This window comes from Tachypleus tridentatus, chromosome 7 (genome assembly GCF_004210375.1).
Source record: "Tachypleus tridentatus isolate NWPU-2018 chromosome 7, ASM421037v1, whole genome shotgun sequence".
Classification (NCBI taxonomy): Eukaryota; Metazoa; Arthropoda; class Merostomata; order Xiphosura; family Limulidae; genus Tachypleus; species Tachypleus tridentatus.
Genome location: NC_134831.1, coordinates 15701042 through 15720709, shown reverse-complemented (window position 1 = coordinate 15720709; position 19668 = coordinate 15701042).

The following is a 19668-nucleotide window of genomic DNA, read 5'->3' as shown; positions in this document are numbered from 1 at the left end:
TGGAAATCTTCTGACATTGATTAGGTCGGTGGGCGTGGCCTGTAGTTAGTGTGTCAGTCTGTGGATCAAAAGCTTCAAGGCTTATTGTGTAATATATGTTCCGCTTTTTAGATACCAGAGTCAAGGACCATGTGCATAACAGCCCTTTAAATAACTCGTATATTTACAACCACCTAAGAGGAGGCTGTAACGAAACACAGAACAGTGAACACTTCAGAATAATATACTTAGCGAAATACAAAAGGACGCTAAGAAAAAAAAAGGAAACACTCCTAATTCGTAACCTAGAACCCAAGTTGATCAATCAACTAGCTATGTCGCTGCATCTCAAACTATAACCGATTCCTCGTGCTTGAACTTTAGGGTATCTGACCCTGCCGCTTAGGCCACGTGTCACACATAGGGTGTCGTTCAGGACGAGAATACTAAATAATAAGTGAACTAAAATAAAACAAGACTGGCCATTAAATTTGTATCACTTAAGTTCGCATATGCTTTTTAAAAAATATCACAAAAATTGGTTTGAATTTCGAGCAAAGCTTGTTTGTTTTTGGTTTTGAATTTCGCATAAAGCTACTCGAGGGCTATCTGTGCTAGCCGTCCCTAATTTAGCAGTGTAAGACTAGAGGGAAGGTAACTAGTCATCACCATCCACTACCAACTCCTGAGCTACTACTTTACCAACGAATAGTGGGATTGACCGTAACGTTATAACGCCCCCACGGCTAAAAAGGGGCGAGTATGTTTTGGCGCTACGGTGATGCGAACCCGAGACCCTCAGATTACGAGTCGCACGCCTTAACACGCTTGGCCATGCCGGGCCTCGCGCAAAGCTACACTAGGGCTGCCTACGCTAGTCTTCCCTAATTTAGCAATTTACGTCTAAGAGAGAAAGCAACTAGTCCTCACTACCCATCACCAACTCTTGGGCTACTCTTTTGCCAACAAATAGTGAGATTAACCGCAATTATAACGCCCCACGGCTGAAAGGGCGAGCATCTTTGGTTTGAACTCGCGACCCTCGGATTACGAGTCGAGTGCTTTAACCACCTAACCATGCCGGGCAATATCACAAAGAACAAAACTTCGCCACAAATGTATTACATTTACGCGTAATTATAAAAATTCAGTCCTCTACTTAATACAAACACATCAAAAAAGCTCTGACTCGTGTAATTTAAGCCATAGATTTTCTGTAGATTTGGTCTTTTTGTTTTCTTTCTTGTGCGTGAAGAATTTAATTATGTGTGAAAGGTATTCATGTATGAAAACTGTTTTCAACGCTTTGTTACGTTGTATGCGATAGATATACACGTTGTATGCTTTTACAGTCATGTGTAATGCGAACACACATTAGCTACGTCGCTGTGATTGGTGTCCTCCTTCTAAAGTTCAGTCACACAGCTTGCTGTCACAAGACAACTGTAACTAACATATTATTACGCACGTAAATAGGATTTGTAAAGCAGAATCACACTAATAGGTTATTTTTACACTTTTCCAATACAAGCGCCATAAATTAAAGCGATCGTTTTTCCTGGTTTATTCCAACTGAACTAGCATCATTAAGTAGAATGATTATTTGTTCTGGTTTAGTTCTACTGCACAGGCATCATAAATTAAAGCGTTCTTTTTGTCTGGTTTATTTCGCATTTCAACAAAGCAAGCACTTATTTATATATATATATATATATATACAGTTATTGTTTTAATCGTTTATTTCAACTATACAGACATAAACTAAAACTGAAACATATTAAATTAAAAGTTATCGTTTGTTGTTGGTTCTTTTTGCTGCTTTGATTGTACAAACATTTTATATAAATTGTTGAAATTTGAGAAATCGTAACAATTTTTTTTTTTTGGCAAGTGGAGCATGTCGTTTCCAAGTGGTTAGCTTGTTTGGACTGTTAATCCGACGATTCAATGCTCGTTATCCATTTCCGTAAAATCTAGTTTTGGAGGCCCAGATGCGCTATCGAGCTCTTTCGTAGCTTTGGGTGAAACTCTGAAACAAAGTAATTACTGCCAGCGATCACTAGAAGAAGTGTAAATATTTTACGACATACCGTGTTTCTCCGAAAATAAGACAGGGCTTATAGTAATTTTCACTCCAAAATATGACACTAGGGCTTATTTTCGATATATATTAAAAAATGAAGTTACAAATAAAACTATTAAACTAACCATTTAAAATTTGATATATTAAAAAAAATGAAGTTACAAATGAAAACTATTAAACTAACCATTTAAAATAGATACGAGTAGCTTTTATTAAACTATTAAACTAACTGATTAATACTTAAACAAACTAATTAACTAACTATTAAACTAATTAATAAATTAATTTTTTTTATTTCTTTCCTCTTCCTGCCACTCTTAACTAGGACTTATTTTAAGGGTAGGGCTTATATTAAAACTATCCCCAAAAATCACACTAGGTCTTATTATCGGAGAAACACGGTAGTTACCTAGGCAGCAAGATCGAGGTTTCTATGACGAATTAACGTTTCCTAATTAACTTCACTTTTATGTTTTTCTGTTATCTTAACCTTAAACGTTGGTTATAATTGCAAAAGTCATTGTGTGTGTTTCTTATAGCAAAGCCACATCGGACTATCTGCTGATCCCACCGAGGGGGAATCGAACCGCTGATTTTAGCGTTGTAAATCCAGAGACATACCGCTGTACTAGCGGGGGCTTTTAGCGTTATAAGTCCACAGACATACAGCTGAGCCACTAGTCATACATGCTACATAAATAAATTTGAAAAACAGATGTACCAGGTCATATATATTACTGTGAAGATGTAGCGTTGAAGTAACTAAGAAAATTATGAAAAAATCGATATTTTTATATTTATCTTGTTGCTTGTTCCAGTTGTACTAAAAATGTGTTCAATTATCCCATACATAAAAATAGACTTTAAGAACGCATTACAGATTTCCCATAGTTTTAGAACATTTTAACAGCTATGAACGTTTTCTCATAATGCAAACTGTTAAACCGTAAGCCAAGAAAATTATTGTAAGTTTATAAAAACTAAAGAAGTTTAAATAGTAAGCTATGCTAAACTCAACAGCAATAAAACTACTCGCACATTTCCTTCCCTTATAAACTTTTAAGTAGAGATACAGCCCGAGTGAAACACTATCATACCAAATAACCTCTTCCCATTGGCTGCTTAATCCTTACTAATAGTAATATATATATATATATATAAACATATGTGCATGTGTTAGTAATCGTACATTATTTCACTTCTACAGTTAAAAACTATGATTGAACTCGTTAAATATCGTATCCCTTTTTATCCATTAAATCTTCAACATGTATATCAGTTTTTTATTTCCAGCAAAAAACTGAATTTAAAAATATTTCTACATACATTCGTGTATATATGATACTTATATGTATAAGTAACAGTTTTCTTCTATCAGAGTGTGTCATATAATTTCAGCATGTCTGAAAAGTAAACATCTAAGCTAAAATATATTTTGGCCCACACTATTCATAGGCAGTTTTAGGGGAGTAGCTAACCTCTAATATTTTTATATTGTTTTAAAATATGATAGTATATATTTTATTTTAAAAAAGTGGCATAATTATATTTAAAACAATATAAAAACCTAGGTGGTTTGCCACCATCACTTATAAATCCGCGACTACTATCATATAAATATACTATCATTTAGTTTTCCAATCGTTCCTAAACACTAAAATCTTTACGTGTATTAACTGAGCTCACATTTATACTGCTAGTGGCTGTAATATGTGTAGAATATCATAAGTATGAAACACCTTTGTTTATTTACAGTATATGTATTTTTACTTTCAGTCAATACGTATCTGTGTGATTTTTCGTGACATCTCCACTTTGTTTACAATATGTTTGGTTTCCCATTAACACAGTGGGATATCTGTGAACTCACACCGAGATTTGACACACGTGGTAGTCAGAACACAGATAGCCCCTTGTGTAGCTGTGTGCTTAATTCTAAACAAACAAACAAGCATGTTTTACTTTACTACTACAAGATGGTGAATAACACAGTACGTATACCACTGTGTCACCATTGTTTTGTGTGTGTACTTCGAAATTAATGGTTTTGGTAAATATTGTGAGATCTATTAGGAAAGAAACAATTTTTAATGATAAAAACATTCCAAATTACTCTCGTGTAAAATTATGTTTATTCAGTAAAACTAATTTTTTTTAATAATTACTAAGTTTATAATTATGTCGATAACAGCGTGATAACACTGGGTTAGTATAGTGATAACAACAACAAAACTGTGTTAGTAGAGTTGAATTTGTTTTAAATTTTGCGTAAAGCAACACTGGGCTATCTGCGTTGTCCGTCTCTAACTTAGAAGTGATAGATAAGAGGGACAGCAGCTAATCAACGACACCCACCGCCAAACTCTTTGGTTTGGTTTGTTTTGAATTTTGCGAAAGCTACACGAGAGCTATCTGCGCTAGCCATTCTTAATTTACAGTGTAAGACTAGAGGAAGGAGCTAGTCATCATCGCCCACCGCCAACTCTTGGACTACTCTTTTACCAACGAATAGTGGGTTGATCGTAACATTATAACGCCCCCACAGCTGAAATGGCGAGCATGTTTGATGTGGCAGGTATTCGTACCCGTGACCTTCAGATTACGAGTCGAGTGCCTTAACCACCTGGCCATGCCAGACTCCAACTCTTTGGATACATTTTTTTACTGAGGAGTTGTGGAATTGGCGGTTTTAATATAAAGCTTTCACTACTAAAGGAACGAGTATGTTTGGTGACGGAAATTCGAAGTCGTGAGCTTCAGGTTGAGAGTCGGGGCACCCAACCACCAGGCCACGCGAGGCCTAGGTGCAATTAAATGACTTTGATACTACGAAAGAAGAAAGACACTAACAATAAAACTGCACTATTTTTTACCATACTTTAAACTACAGTTCCTCTGAACTTATAACAGATGGATTTTGTGTCTTTCACTTCTCGTATTTAAATATAGTTTAAATATTTTGAAACCAATTCAAGAGAGAACTCCATCCTAGCTGGCGGAAGAAACTATTGAGAAAGATTCGCTATTCTCTCATTTTAAGGTTTCCATTTGTCCCTTGACCATTGGAAAGTAGTTCAATGTTAAAGTTATCAAAAAGCTTTTTCTTCAGTCCTGCAAGTCCTCGTTTGTTTACTACATGTTTTTGCTTCTTCAACAATAAAAAGAAATGAAATACTTTTTATTTCTCATCTAACCTTTTTCCCGTTGGTTGGTCAGCGATAAAATTATAGACTTAAAACCCTACAAGCGTTAGATTTTCCGTTACGGACAAAACACAGATAACCCAAAAGAAACAAAAACTATTGCTATTAATTTAAAAGAGACAGGAAGCTGCTGTTTTTATGTGATGCAGGAAGGTCCAGATCTGTCTAAAGACATACTGATAGTAGTTTTCCAGCATTTGGAATAGTTGTGACAAATATATAGAATAGGCCCAAGGTTCGATCCTACGTGTAGTGTCATGGCAGGTTTACTTCTTCCTTTCAGCTTGGCTGGAGATACTGCTGTGTATCTTCATTTGAAAAACAAACTGCTATGAGAAATGCTCGCTTGAAGGGCTTGTTTCCATAGCAGTGAAACCAAACGCATGTAATTTAATAAGAATAAAGTTTTACACCCCGTGCTACCTTGCAACAAATTGCAGTACTGTTTATTCTCCTTACGACTGGGTAATAATAAACATGCTTGTTAACACAACAAACTCTTTTAGTTTTGTTACTGCTCAAAGCAATAGATAAAAATGTGGTCAAGTATAATATAAGAACAACACAATACTGTTATGAGTTTCACTCAGATTAAAACTTCAAGTATGCGTTCATTTATGATTCATCACAATTTTAGTAGTAATTCAAGCCAACAAAATCCATCCAGTAATTACCTTTGTGAAAATGTCATTTCGTCTTATTAAATGTTTACTGAAATAAATTAGTTTGTGTTCTGTAATTATGTTTAAGTCAATTTAGGCGCGTCATGGCAAGGTTGTTAGGGCGCCTGACTCGCAATATGAGGGTCGCAGGTTCAAACCCCGATACATCAAACATTCTCTTCTTTTCAGGCGTGGGGCCGTTATAAAGCGACGGTCAATCGCACTATTTGTTGGAAAAAGAGTAGCTCAAAAGTTGTAGGTGACTGGTGATGACTAAAAGCTGCCTTCTCTCTAGTCTTATACCGCTGAATTAGGGACGGCTAGCGCAGATAGCCCTCATGTAGCTTAGCGCAAAACTCAAAACAAACAAATAAGACAATTTTTAGAAAGTTTAGTACAGTCCAAATTTCTGAAAATATTTTTGTTTGTTTTTCAATTACCTGTACACCAAGAATGTAAGCTGAAGACAACCTTGAAAGAAATACGACACTTTTATGATCTAGTCTGTTAGAATGTTTGTGCTATAAATTCAGATCGCATGTGACAAAATTATATAACAAAGATCAATAGGATATTGTCAAGTTAGTGAATAAATATTACACAAAGAGTGCAAGACATGCTGTCAATAACACCTTATTTTTGTCTGCTGTTATAGTGATGTAGGAACAATGTTTACTTATTTCACTGATAATGTAAAAAACAATCATCATATGAATATACTATAAACAAGTCTAAAGGAATTAAACTATTCATGTTTAATGAGTGTTTTTAAACATACTTTATCAAGATAATTAAAAGTAGCACAGTGCTGACTTCTATTTCTGTAATTAGTAAGCACTTTCACTGAGATTACCTCTCCAACCCTTGGCTCGTTACACTTACCAGATTACCTCTCTAACCCTTGGCTCGTTACCTTTCAGATTACCTCTCTTTGGTTCGTTACCACTTACCTCTCCCTTGGCTCGTTACACTTACCAGATTACCTCTCTGAACCCTGGCTCGTTACACTTACCATATCACCTCTCTAACCCTTGGCTCGTTACACTTACCAGATTACCTATCTTACCCTTGGCTCGTTACACTTACCAGATTACCTCTCTAACCCTTAGCTCGCAGATTACCTATCTTACCCACTCGTTACCATTACCTGTTACCTCTCTTATTACCTCTCTAACCCTTAGCTCGTTACACTTACCAGATTATCTATCTTACCCTTAGCTCGTTACACTTACCAGATTACCTCTCTAACCCTTAGCTCTTTACACTTAATAAATTAATTTTCTGGCCATTGGTTCATTTCACTTACGAAATTATCTCTGACCCGTGGCTTATTAAACTTAAGAAATTCCATCTCTGGCCCTTAGCTTATTTCACTTACCCAGTATCAAAGTTAGTGTCGTGAACATTTTATCAGTAAATTTTTTAACCAGACTGAAAGCAATACAACTCAAACCTAACCTTGAATAATCAGGAATTATCAAAGTATACCAGAAGAAAATAAATAATCAGTTTCAGTATAACATTTACAACTTCAATGAAATAGTTACTAACTGATATTGATATCAGCTTCTATATGAAACTGTTTGCAATGTTAAAAAGTAAGAGAATCTTCACCAATAGGGGGAGAAACTAGTTCAACAAATACCTTATTCATACATCAGTATATTTAGCGACTAGTATGGTGCTAACTGCTCATATTCTAATATAATTACTGAATACTATGATACTAATTGCCGTACTTCAATATACTTTATGACTGATATTATAGTAATGGTTTTATACTTTAATTAAATACAACTATGAGATTAATTCTTTTATACTTTAAAGTAATTAATTAAACATTGATGTTAATTGTCTTACACATCAATATAGTTTATGACTAATGTGATATTAACTGTTTTATACTTTAATATAACCGATGATCACTGTGATACTGTTTTTTCCTTTTCACAAGAAATGCCACAATCTGAGTAACAGCTCTACACCCACTTTCTAAACATATTTAGTTTTACAACGCCACCGTACGTCGATTGTTATTTGGTTCAAAGATCTATTTAACTGTTATTGCTTTCTATAACTGAATGTAAGAAAAAAACTGTTGTGTGTTTTTATTGTGCTGTTTAATTATATTAAATAGATTTTTCCTTCTTCTCTGGCATGGCCAGGTGGGTTAAGGCGTTTGAGTCGTATTCCGAGGGTCGCGGGTTCGCATCCCCGTCGCGCCAAACATGCTCGCCCTCGCAGCCGTGGGGGCGTTATAAAGTGGCAGTCAATTCCACTATTCGTTGGTAAAAGAGTAGCCCAAGAGTTGGCAGAGGGTGATGATGACTAACTGCATTCCCTCTAGTCTTACACTGCTAAATTAGGGACGGCTAGCGCAGATAGCCCTTGTGTAGCTTTACGCGAAATTCAAAAAACAAACAAGCAAACATCTTTCTTCATTGTCTTAGGACCTTCACTTAAAAACCTGTATGTGGCTCCATCTAGTGTGATTATCAGTATTTATGGTTCATTTAGCATGAGTATGAATTATCACTGTTCAAACAACTCTTTCTGAGTTTACATTTATAATACTTTCTCCTTTTTAAGTTATTTTAGCACTTCTGTAATAACGTTTAGGTTGTTAATAAACGAGTGTTAGTCAATCAGCCTTAAATGCTTTAAAAAGTCTGAAATGGAAATGAAACGAAGAAAACTTAAGTAAAAACAAACAATTTCATTGTAAGAAAATATTGTCACTGATTTTTATGTTAAGCCACACTATTAAATATTTCCAATGGAAGAACAACTCAACGTAGCTGCACTATTTACTATTTCAGACATAAAATGGGCAGTCATGGCCTAGTGGATAGCGTATAAAAATGCTGTTGTGTCAGAACAGTGAGGCCCAGCATGACCAAGTGGTTAAGGCACTCGACTCGCAATCCGAGAGTCGCATGTTGGAATCCCTGTCACACCAAACATGCTCGCTCTTTCAGCCGTGAGGGCGTTATAATGTGACGATCAATCCCACTATTCGTTGGTAAAAGAGTAACCCAAGTGTTGGCGGTGAGTGGTAACAACTAGCTGCCTTCCCTCTAGTCTTATAGTCTTACAATGCCAAATTAGGGACGGCTAACACAGATGGCCCTCGAGCAGCTTTGCGCGAAATTCTAAACGAACCATAAGAGTGACAGATATTCTAGTTGTTCTCTTTTTCTCTGGTCCGCACTTTATGAACTGCTGTAACTGAACTATATGTGTGTCAGAGATGGTTAAGAGCAAACCAAACATCAGAAACTATCGAAAATAACCCTTTACATGATTTAATAAATCTAAGTAAGTCAGTCATGTGTATAAGGTTTTACTAAACATAAAGGACAATAAAAAGAAACACGACCAAAGAACACTGTTAGTGTTGAAAGAACTAATTAATCTATTTCAGTTATAAATGTCTTTAACTTCGAACTAATTTCTCCATGTACATTGAAGTGTTCATAGTGACAGGAAATACAATAATATTATTTACTGCTCATATATATTTTTACTCTAAAATGATAGTTTAATTCAACCCTTTGATATCTGTAAGTTTTGATTCCTTAAGACCCTGCTGACTCATTAAATTCTCTTTATTCAACCCTCCTGACCCATTAACGTGTTCCTCATTCAACCATCCTGACTCATTAACAGTCTTCTAATTAAAATCTTCTGACTTATTAATATTTTCGTTATTCATTCTTGCTAACATATTAACATTTTTCTTATTCAACTCTTCTGACCCATTACATTTTCCTAATTGAAATATTTTTTTTCTTTCTGGTTCATTAACATTCTCCTTATTCAACCCCCCTGACACACTAACAGTCCCCTTATTCAATCCTCATGACTCATTAAAAGTCTCCTTATTCAGCCCTCATGACTCATTAAAAGTCTCCTTATTCAGCCCTCATGACTCATGAACATTCTCCTTATTCAACCCCCTGACTCATAAACAGTCATCTTATTCAATCCTCATGACTCATTAACAGTCTCCTTATTCAACCCTCATGACTCATTAACATTCTCCTTATCCAACCCCCCTGACTCATTAACAGTCCCCTTATTCAACCCCCCTGACTCATTAACAGTCTTTTTATTCAACCCTCCTGACTTATTATTCTCTTTATTCATTAAGACTCTTCTGCTATTGACTACCCAGTGTTTAATGTGCCCCAGAATGTGGATTCGAGGTTTGTGATACGCAAAACGTTACGACCCCGTTTCCGATAAAAACAAAATCGCAACCCGCATTTTGGGTACGTTATAACAGTTACAGTCAAATCCCACTGTTTGACGAGTTCTCTAGTTGGCGGTGGGTGATGTCGACTTTTCTTTTAATATACAACTTCAAAGTTAGGGACAACTAGAGACACACCGTAAGTAGCTTAAATATTCCTCTTATCCTTAAAATTCATATGCTTCATTAATATTTTCCGTTCTACTAAAACCTATCTGATTCATTAATGTTTCCCTTATTAATAAAAACCGCAAGCAGCTGTAATGTAGTTTTGCTTGAAATTCAAACCACAAATGACAAAACGTGCTTTTTTTTCTTTAAACACATTTGATTTGTTTTAAATTTGCGCAAAGCTACACGAGGGCTATCTGCACTAGCCGTCCCAAACTTAACAGTGTAAGACTAGAAGGAAAGCAAATAGTCGTCACCACCCACCGCCAACTCTTGGGCTACTCTTTTACCAATGCATAGTGGGATTGACGGTCACATTATAACGCCCCCACGGATGTAAGAACGAGCATGCTGGTGTGACGAGGTTTCGAACCCGTGACCATCGGATTGCGAGTCGAATGCCTTATCCACCTGGCCATGTTGGGCTAAACACCTGTGTAAGATACGTAATTATATCTTAACATGGCTACAATCCCTTTACGCAACCCATTAGTATAACTTTGTTTGCCTGAAACTGTACTTATTTTGACATCAGTAAGTATTAGGCTTAACAGATATTAGTAAATAGTTTTAAGTTATAAAACTCTATTGTTCGTGTTCAAGTATGATTTATGATTAATGACTGCTCTTACAGATTTCAGTAATAAGTTATTGTTCAAACAAAGTCTCATTTACGTAAAAGTATTAAACATTTAATTAGCTAATTGAAATCCCCACCGACATCGTTTTAGCTAAATGATAACATAAGAAAAACGACACAGTGAAATATTTGTACTATTTATAATTTATAAAAAAACAACTACTTCAAAATATATCTTGTAGTCATTATAATCTAATGGAACGTCTTCAAAATACATTGATAACAGGATATTAAATGTGCTGGTTTTCAAAATAACGATTTACTCAGTAATTACCATTCTTATCTATTGTATGATAACGTGAAAATTAGATCTAATTTAATAAACTGACACAGATATTATGATTCAACATTATCAAGTAGTAACACAGAAGACATGAACTGGTTGGTTTAGAATATTTCCATACTTCACTTTTCATTGTTAGAGCTAGAAACTTTAAATTATTAAAGCAGTCACTAGAAGGGTGTCTGATAAAAGAATCATTACATGCATTTGGGTTATCACTGTTTAAATGGTTCCAGATCTTCTGCTTACATACACTTCCCTTTTCGAAAAGATTACACGTTTTCTAACATTGATGAGACACCATTCCCTCTTTCAGTGTAGCTCCTAGTTGATTTTAGTTTGAACTGACGTAAATATTTACTATTAATTTTCATCTCAGGACGAAAGATAAGTGTACGTTATTAAAATATTGCTAAGTCTGAACTATGATAGAAAGAATAAGTTAGTTTTAGGAACAATTTATTTATTTTCAAAACAGTAATTTGAATTCACCAAAATCAAATATAAAATGTTATTACAGTCCACATAACTTACAGAGCTTAAATATATAATGAAGTTCATATAATATTACTAAAGTTCATGTAATTTAGGAGTTAAATCCAAACGCGATTAAATCATGTTATCAAATAACACCACAGATCTTTTAAAATATGAACTTATCTTACTTATTTATCAAGTATTACTTTGCTAGAGTTAACTATTAAGTAAATAATGTTAAGTTTTTAATCCTTGCCTTAAAAGTTGATTCATAAAAGAGTTAAATATAATTGATAATAATTACACTTAGCTTACTTAATCTAGTTCACACCGTAACACTTGTTGATCATGAAAACTGATATCACCTGGACCATCAGTGTAGGTGGGTTGTACACAAGCTGGGCTAACTATCTATAGGACTGGACGAAAGGCCTCGTCGGCAGTGGATATAGAAGATATGGCACAGTTGACATATATTCTTCTTTGCTTTCTCTCGTCAGTTATTACGATTATTCACAAAACATATAAATAAGGAAAGTTGTTTGTTCTTGAGGTCTACCTAGCTTATAAATAATTTTTCGTCTTAAGATTCACCTAGCTTACAAATAGAGTTGTTTATTCTTATGATCCACCTAACACTTTGTTTATTCTTTAGATCCACCTACCTAATAAATATGTTTTGTTCTTAAAACCCACCTAGCTTACAGATAAAGTTGTTTGTTCTTAAATCCACCAACCTAACAAATATTTTTTTATTCTTAAGATCCACCTACCCAACAAATATTTTTTATCTTAAGATCCACTTAGTTTACAAATAATTGTTTGTTCTTAAGATCCACCTACCTAATAAATATATTTTGTTCTTAAGACCCATCTAGCTTACAGATAAAGTTGTTTGTTCTCAAATTCACCTACCTAACGAATATTTTTTGTTCTCAAGTTGCTTGTTCTTATGATCAACCTAGCTAACAAATAATTTTTTGTTTTAAGATCCACCTACCTGACAAATAATTATTTGTTATTAAGATCCACCTTGTTTACAAATAAAGTTGTTTGTTCTTAAGATCCAACTACCCAACAAATATTTTATTGTTCTTAAGATCCACCTCGTTTACAAATAAAATTATTTGTTCTTACAATCAACCTAGCTTACAAATAATTTTTTGTTTTAAGATCCACCTAACTTACAAATAAAGTTGTTCGTTCTTAAATCCACCCACCTAACAAATATTTTTTGTTCTTAAGATTCACTTAGCTTACAAATAAAGTTGTTCGTTCTTAAGATCCGACAATAAAAACTGATTAAAGATCAAAAATGCGTGAAATCCATAAACAAAAAAGCAACACTAGCCTATAAAGACAGTTGTACTTAATGTTTTTCCACTTACTATTTAACAAAGTTTAGGTTGGTTTGCAATGTGTTTTAATTTGAAATATGTTAACACTGTCTTTTTGGTCGTTCAAGTAGGGTTATTTATCACTTGAATATTATTCTAGAACTATTTTTAAATGGATTTAATTCTGTTTTTTTTAATGAGAAATTCTGTATCATTTACATGTTATCAAATTTTAATTTATAAATATAACAACTAGTTCATTCTAAGACTGAAATACTATTAAACAAAATAATTTATTTTAAACAGTAAGTTGCTCAGTGAACAGATACTTGGATTGCTTTCTGCCCTAGCATTAAATATGTTAAATAATACATGCTCTTATTTGTGTATCATACATAGGTGATCAAATATAAAACATCTGAAGTGGGTGACTTCTCAGCAAACCGGCCCGGTGTGGCCAAGTGTGTTAAGGCGTTCGACTCGTAATCTGAGGGTCGCGGGTTCGAATCGCACTCGCACCAAACATGCTCGCCCTTTCAGCCGTGGGGGCGTTATAATGTTATGGTTAATCCCATTGTTCTTTGGTAAAAGAGTAGCCCAAGAGTTGGCGGTGGGTGGTGATGACTAGCAGCCTTTCCTCTAGTCTTATACTGCTAAATTAGGGACGGCTAGCACAGATAGCCCTCGAGTAGTTTTGTGCAAAATTCAAAACAAACGAACAAATATATCTCAGCAAATCATATAAGTAAAGAAAGAAAAAAAAGCTATTCGAGGATCACGTTGTAAAGAGTCATTTTTATAATGGAGGTCATTTCTAAATTCTATAACATCCTCAATATTTTGAAATAATAATACTTTTACATTTCCTTTACTTACACTATTTCGCTTTCATGACTTAATAACAGTAGCAGCGATTTAGGTTATAACAGACTGTTGAATTTAATAAGAAAAGTTGAAAACAAAATTAAGACAGCATATGTATTAAGCTGCTAGAATATATTTCCATAAAATTAAACCATTAAACACAAGTATCAAATAACAAAGGAAAAACTAAAAAAACGCACATTAAATTATACTTAGCTACACGTGCTTGTGGGTTTGCAAATAAAGAAAGGTTATTTAGTTTCCTGTTTTTTTATGACCGGAAATTGACTTCACCTATGGTCTTACCGAGAGAGTTCTAAGATAGACTTAATCCTGAAGATTATTAAGAGGCTTCCTGTTTGTCGTTCTCTCATGTTGACACAACCATGAGCCAAACCGAAACCCAGTGGTATGATGGAACTGCGGGTATGGAACACGACTTTGCTTTTACATAGTTGATATCAATCTGACTCTGTGAAGCTCTCGGATTTTATGGCCAAAGTGAGTTTCCTTCGCGATAAGGGAAAGCAAATGCACAACGCATGGGCATTACCACGTATAGAGAAATAATGCTTTTTTTTTTTATTAAATGGACATTTGTGTTACTTAAGACTTGATTAAAGTACTCAAGCTATTGATCTACCACTCTGGCGACTTATTGCTTTCTCCATCATATTTTGTGTCACGAATACAATTTTCATCAATCATATTATTTTGTTTGTTTATTAACTTGCGTACGTAAATAATCGAGGGCTATTTGCAAGGGGTTTCATCAGAATTAGATAAAGTTTATTTGTTTCTTCTGTCTCTATTTTAGCAGTACAAAGTCACAGGGAAAGAAGCTAATCATCACTATCCACCGCCAACGCTTGGACTACTCTTTTACTAACGATTAGTGACATTGATCGTAATATCATAACGACCCCATAGCAAGAATGCTTTGTGTAACGGGGATTCAAACCCGCGACTCTCAGATCGTGAACTGAGTGTCCTAGCCACAGGGTCATCAGATAAAGGTGAATTACTTTTCCTATTTTTACATGATAAATATATAAAAAATATCTTCCTCTCATTCAAATATCACAATAACTGGTTTCTCGCCGTTTAGTGCTAAATCCGATATATGTAGCCTCGAAAATAGAACTGAATTTATAAACAATGTTAAATATTTTTATCGTACAGAAATATATAGTATTTAAATTAAAAAAACGAAAAACAAATTGAAAGTCTTTTTCAAAAGATTAATACAACATGATTTTAAAAACACCTATTTGAAAGTAGACTCAATGAAAAAGATTATGTAATTGTTTTCTTACTGAAAATTAAAATCGATTTCTAAACAGATGCAGTACCGTTACTGTTGATAAATTTTGTACGTCTATTATCTGTTGTTTTGAACTTCTAATATATAGGAAAAGCACAATTTTACAAGAAAAATGTATACTGCTTACATCTTTATGAAAATACTATAAACATTTGTGATTTTATAAGCTGAATGGTACAATATTTTCTCAAGATTATCTTTGTACTTATTTATAGAGTAGATAAAATAATATATTTAGAAGGATTTCATATATCGAAATCACAGATCATCACATTATTAAAATCATTGTATTTCACTGGACATCATTTTTTTTACTAAGAAAACAGTTGTATAACCTCTTTTTTTTACACCAACGTTAAATAGTCCTAGAGGTTACTGTAAAACCTGAAAGTAGAGTATTTTTAATCTAATAATTAGGTTTCTTCTACAGATACAAACCTACTTTTGCTTCTCAGTTTACTGCTCCTAATTGTAATGTTGGTATGTACGATTTATTAGTTGATGGAGAGAAACTAGGGTGTTAATCGAGTATCTACGAGTATGGCATACATAGTTGCAAACTAGAAGTAAGGGATGCTCACTTCCAGATATTGGTTAGAAGAGACAGAAGAAACAAATTAGCTGGTTGAGAGACTTTGTTAATAAAGTTACTACAGTCACAAACTGACGACATTGGATAATCTCTGAAGCCTTCATCAAAATTGTGATGAAAATTTGTATCACACGAAATCATAACAGGACACTAAAGTTGATGTTCATGCAAAAAAGAACCCCATATAAATTATCTTTAAAAAGAAAACAGTTAATTAAAATATAGGCCACAAACTATATAGGTATCAATATACCAATGATGAGGTTCTCTTAACAATTACAAGAGATATATAGTTTCCTCTCTTAAGATAATGAGAAAACAAAGTAACTTTCGGGTTTCTAGGCCGTAATTGGAAAAACCAAAAACCAATAATCTTAGTATGTATTTCCATTGGTCTGTTATGATTTATACGTTTTAGGGCTACATAGAACTCGCGAAATTAGTTGTAGAAAATCAATACTATGTAGCAACGAATTGTATTGTTTTTAAAAAACCATGAATACATACTAAATAATAAACTTTTTTTATTTACGAATGACGATCATTTAAAGTGTACAATTTACAAGGTCTATGTTACAAATTAACAAAATTATTTTAAATTACATTCTAAAATTAATCTCCAGTCAAATCACTAGCATGCATGAAAAATAATATATATATATATGTTAAACAGTACTTTTTCCCCCTTTGTCCAAGTCCCCCGCTGGTACAGCGGTAAGTCTAATTTACAACAATAAATTAGGGGTTGGATTCCCTTCGGTGGATTTAGCAGATAGCTTGATATGGCTTTGTTCTAAGGAACACACACCTTTTGTCTGAAGACAACAAACATGTTGAAATAAAAACATATATCTGAAAATGTACGCAGTAGAGTTGAGGAGCAAACCGTTACATTTTGGCATTGCAAACAATAAAATAATTGTTCTATAATCTTTCATTTGAGATAACTTTAATAGGTTGTAAAGTTGAGGCTGACAGAGTGCCATGTTTATCAAGACCTTTACTAAAACTGAAGTACAATATATAAACTAGTTGCATCTTGATTTTAGAAGGTATGTGCATAAGGGAGTGCTATTTTAATATATTAGAAGTTAAACTAAGCAAAGAAACACAGTAAATGAATTTTATTACATAAAGTGCCCGGCATAGCCAGGTGGTTAAGGCACTCTACTCGTAATCTGAGGGTCGCGGATTAGAATCCCCGTCACACCAAACATGCTGCCCTTTCAGCCACGGAGGCGTTATAATGTGACGGTCAATTCCACTATTCGTTTGTAAAAGAGTAGCCTAAGAGTTGGCGGAGGGTGATGATGACTAACTGCATTCCCTCTAGTCTTACACTGTAAAATTAGGGACGGCTAGCGCAGATAGCCCTCGTGTATCTTTGAGCGAAATTAAAAACAAACCAGTTGTATAAAGTTAAAATCAGTCGTTGATATCTTCAGAATATTTCCATATACATCTGTTAACATTATGCATGATTTACGCAGTATTCTAATAATTCCATCTCATAACAGTCTATATATTCTTATCTTAAATTATGTAAACATGAATGAATAAATCTTAATTTTTAAAGCCAACATCTGTGTCTAATATTGACGTAAAAGTCTCTTTTCACAAATATTTTTCAGTATATAAATTTCTAACAACAGCCTAATATCTCTACAGTGATAACTGGTTTTAAATTGTGTGGAAGTGTTTACAATTTCTTAAGTTACAGCCTTTTATATTTTTAGCGAACTATTTGTTTCAATCACATCAATATGTCCTTGGTGCATTTATGTTGAAGTCAAATATTCAAGTTCGTCTTTCTCTCCTTCAGATGTCAAAATTAACAAAATTAGTGTATTATCCTCAAAATGTTCAATTTAAAATCGTATTTTATGAGCATTTAACACGTTAGTTCTAGTTTAAAGTTTATCTTCTATTCGACGTTAGAATGCAGCTTTAGCATCAATCAGGTCAAAACAGAATTAGGCACTCCCAAATACAGAATGTCACGATCCCTCACTTCCACGACTGGATGAACTTTAGGGGATTGGATGATTGTACTCGTTCTTATGGGAATTCTCAATGAGAGGAACATTACAGCGTAGTTCAAGCTATGCGTCATGCAAACAATTTGCTCCTTGCTAGATTATAGACGACAATAGTTAAAATAAGACCCGAGTTACTTTACTTACACACAGCATTCGAACTTTCTTTGTAGCTAAGCACAAAGCTTCACAATGGGCTACCTGTGCTCTGCCCAACACGAGTGTCGGAATTCGGTTTGTGGGATTATAACTCAGCAGAAGTAACGCTGTGCCACAAGGGAGGGCGCATATTTAAAGTATTCCAAGAGACAAAAACTTATTTTTAACATTTTACTCAGATCTTTGAGATACTTTTCAGAATGTTTCGTATATTATTGCTGTACTTGCATTTTTGTTTTTCTTTAATTTCGCGGAAAGCTACTCGAGGGTTATCTGCGCCAGCCGTCCCTAATTTAGCAGTGTAAGACTAGAGGGAAGGCAGCTAGTCATCACCACTCACCGCCAACTCTTGGGCTACTCTTTTACCAACGAATAGTGGGATTGACCGTCACTATATAACGCCCCCACGGCTGAAAGGGCGAGCACGTTTGGTGCGACCGGAATTCGAACCTGCGACCCTCGGATTACGAGTCGAACGCCTTAACCCACCTGGCCATCCCGGGCCCTACTTGCGTTTTTTCTTTCTTTTACTTAATAACAAAGAGTAATAACCTATTTTTGAAATTTAATATTCAGGTCGTGTCTGTTTCAACATCATCTAATCGTTTCGAATTAAGATAATTTATTTCTTATTCTCTCACAAGTGGCATAGCTCGGCAGAAAGAAATGGTGTAGGAGGGGGTTTTAACACCTTCTACTATAGAGAAACCACTGAAATTTCCTCGGAAAACTTTTGCAATCTAAACCTGATGTATTGCATTCTGATAACCTTTTTCCTTTGTAATTTGTAAAAGGATTAACCAAACAAGTTTGCAAAAATTTAAATTTGATAACTAACATTGTTTACTGAACTTTTTTGAGAGAATAGAATCATACGATAATTTCTGATTATTTTCAGTAAATTAAAATGACCTTAGCTGATATATTGAAGAGTATATTAAGCTAATTTCTAAATGCACACTAAAAAAAGGACCAGACATGGCCAGGTGGTTAGGGCGCTCGACTCATAATCTGAGGGTCACGAGTTCGAATCCCTGTCGCACCAAACATACTCGCACTTTCAGTTATTAGTTGGTAAAATAGTAGCCCAAGAGTTGGCGGTCGGTGCTGAATACTAGCAGCCTTCCTTCTAGTATTATACTGCTAACGTAAGGACGGCGCTCGCAAATAGCCCTCGTGCAGTTTTGCACGAAATTAAAAACAAACAAACGCTAAAAATATGCTTACTGTATGCGTAATAATACTGAGTATAAAGTGTTTAAAAAGGTGGCACCTCTAGCCTCTGATCCTTCGATAACACACTGGTACACTAGCGAATAAACTACACCCGCTCAAAGAAAAATATCTATTTTAAACTAGGACCTTTTAACCTTTCATGTGGTATTTATATATTAAGGAAAAATACTATCCAATTAATCAAAGTAATCCATTCTTTTCAAACACTTTTTTATGAAACAAATGAAAACAAAGATAATGGTCAATAACGCGTGTTTATGTTTAGTATGGTCTCTCTAGTATGAACTGATGGTTAAGTCACTCCTCTCTCAAGCTAAGGGTCACGGTTTCGAATCCCAATCAACGACATTCTTACCCTTTCAGCCTT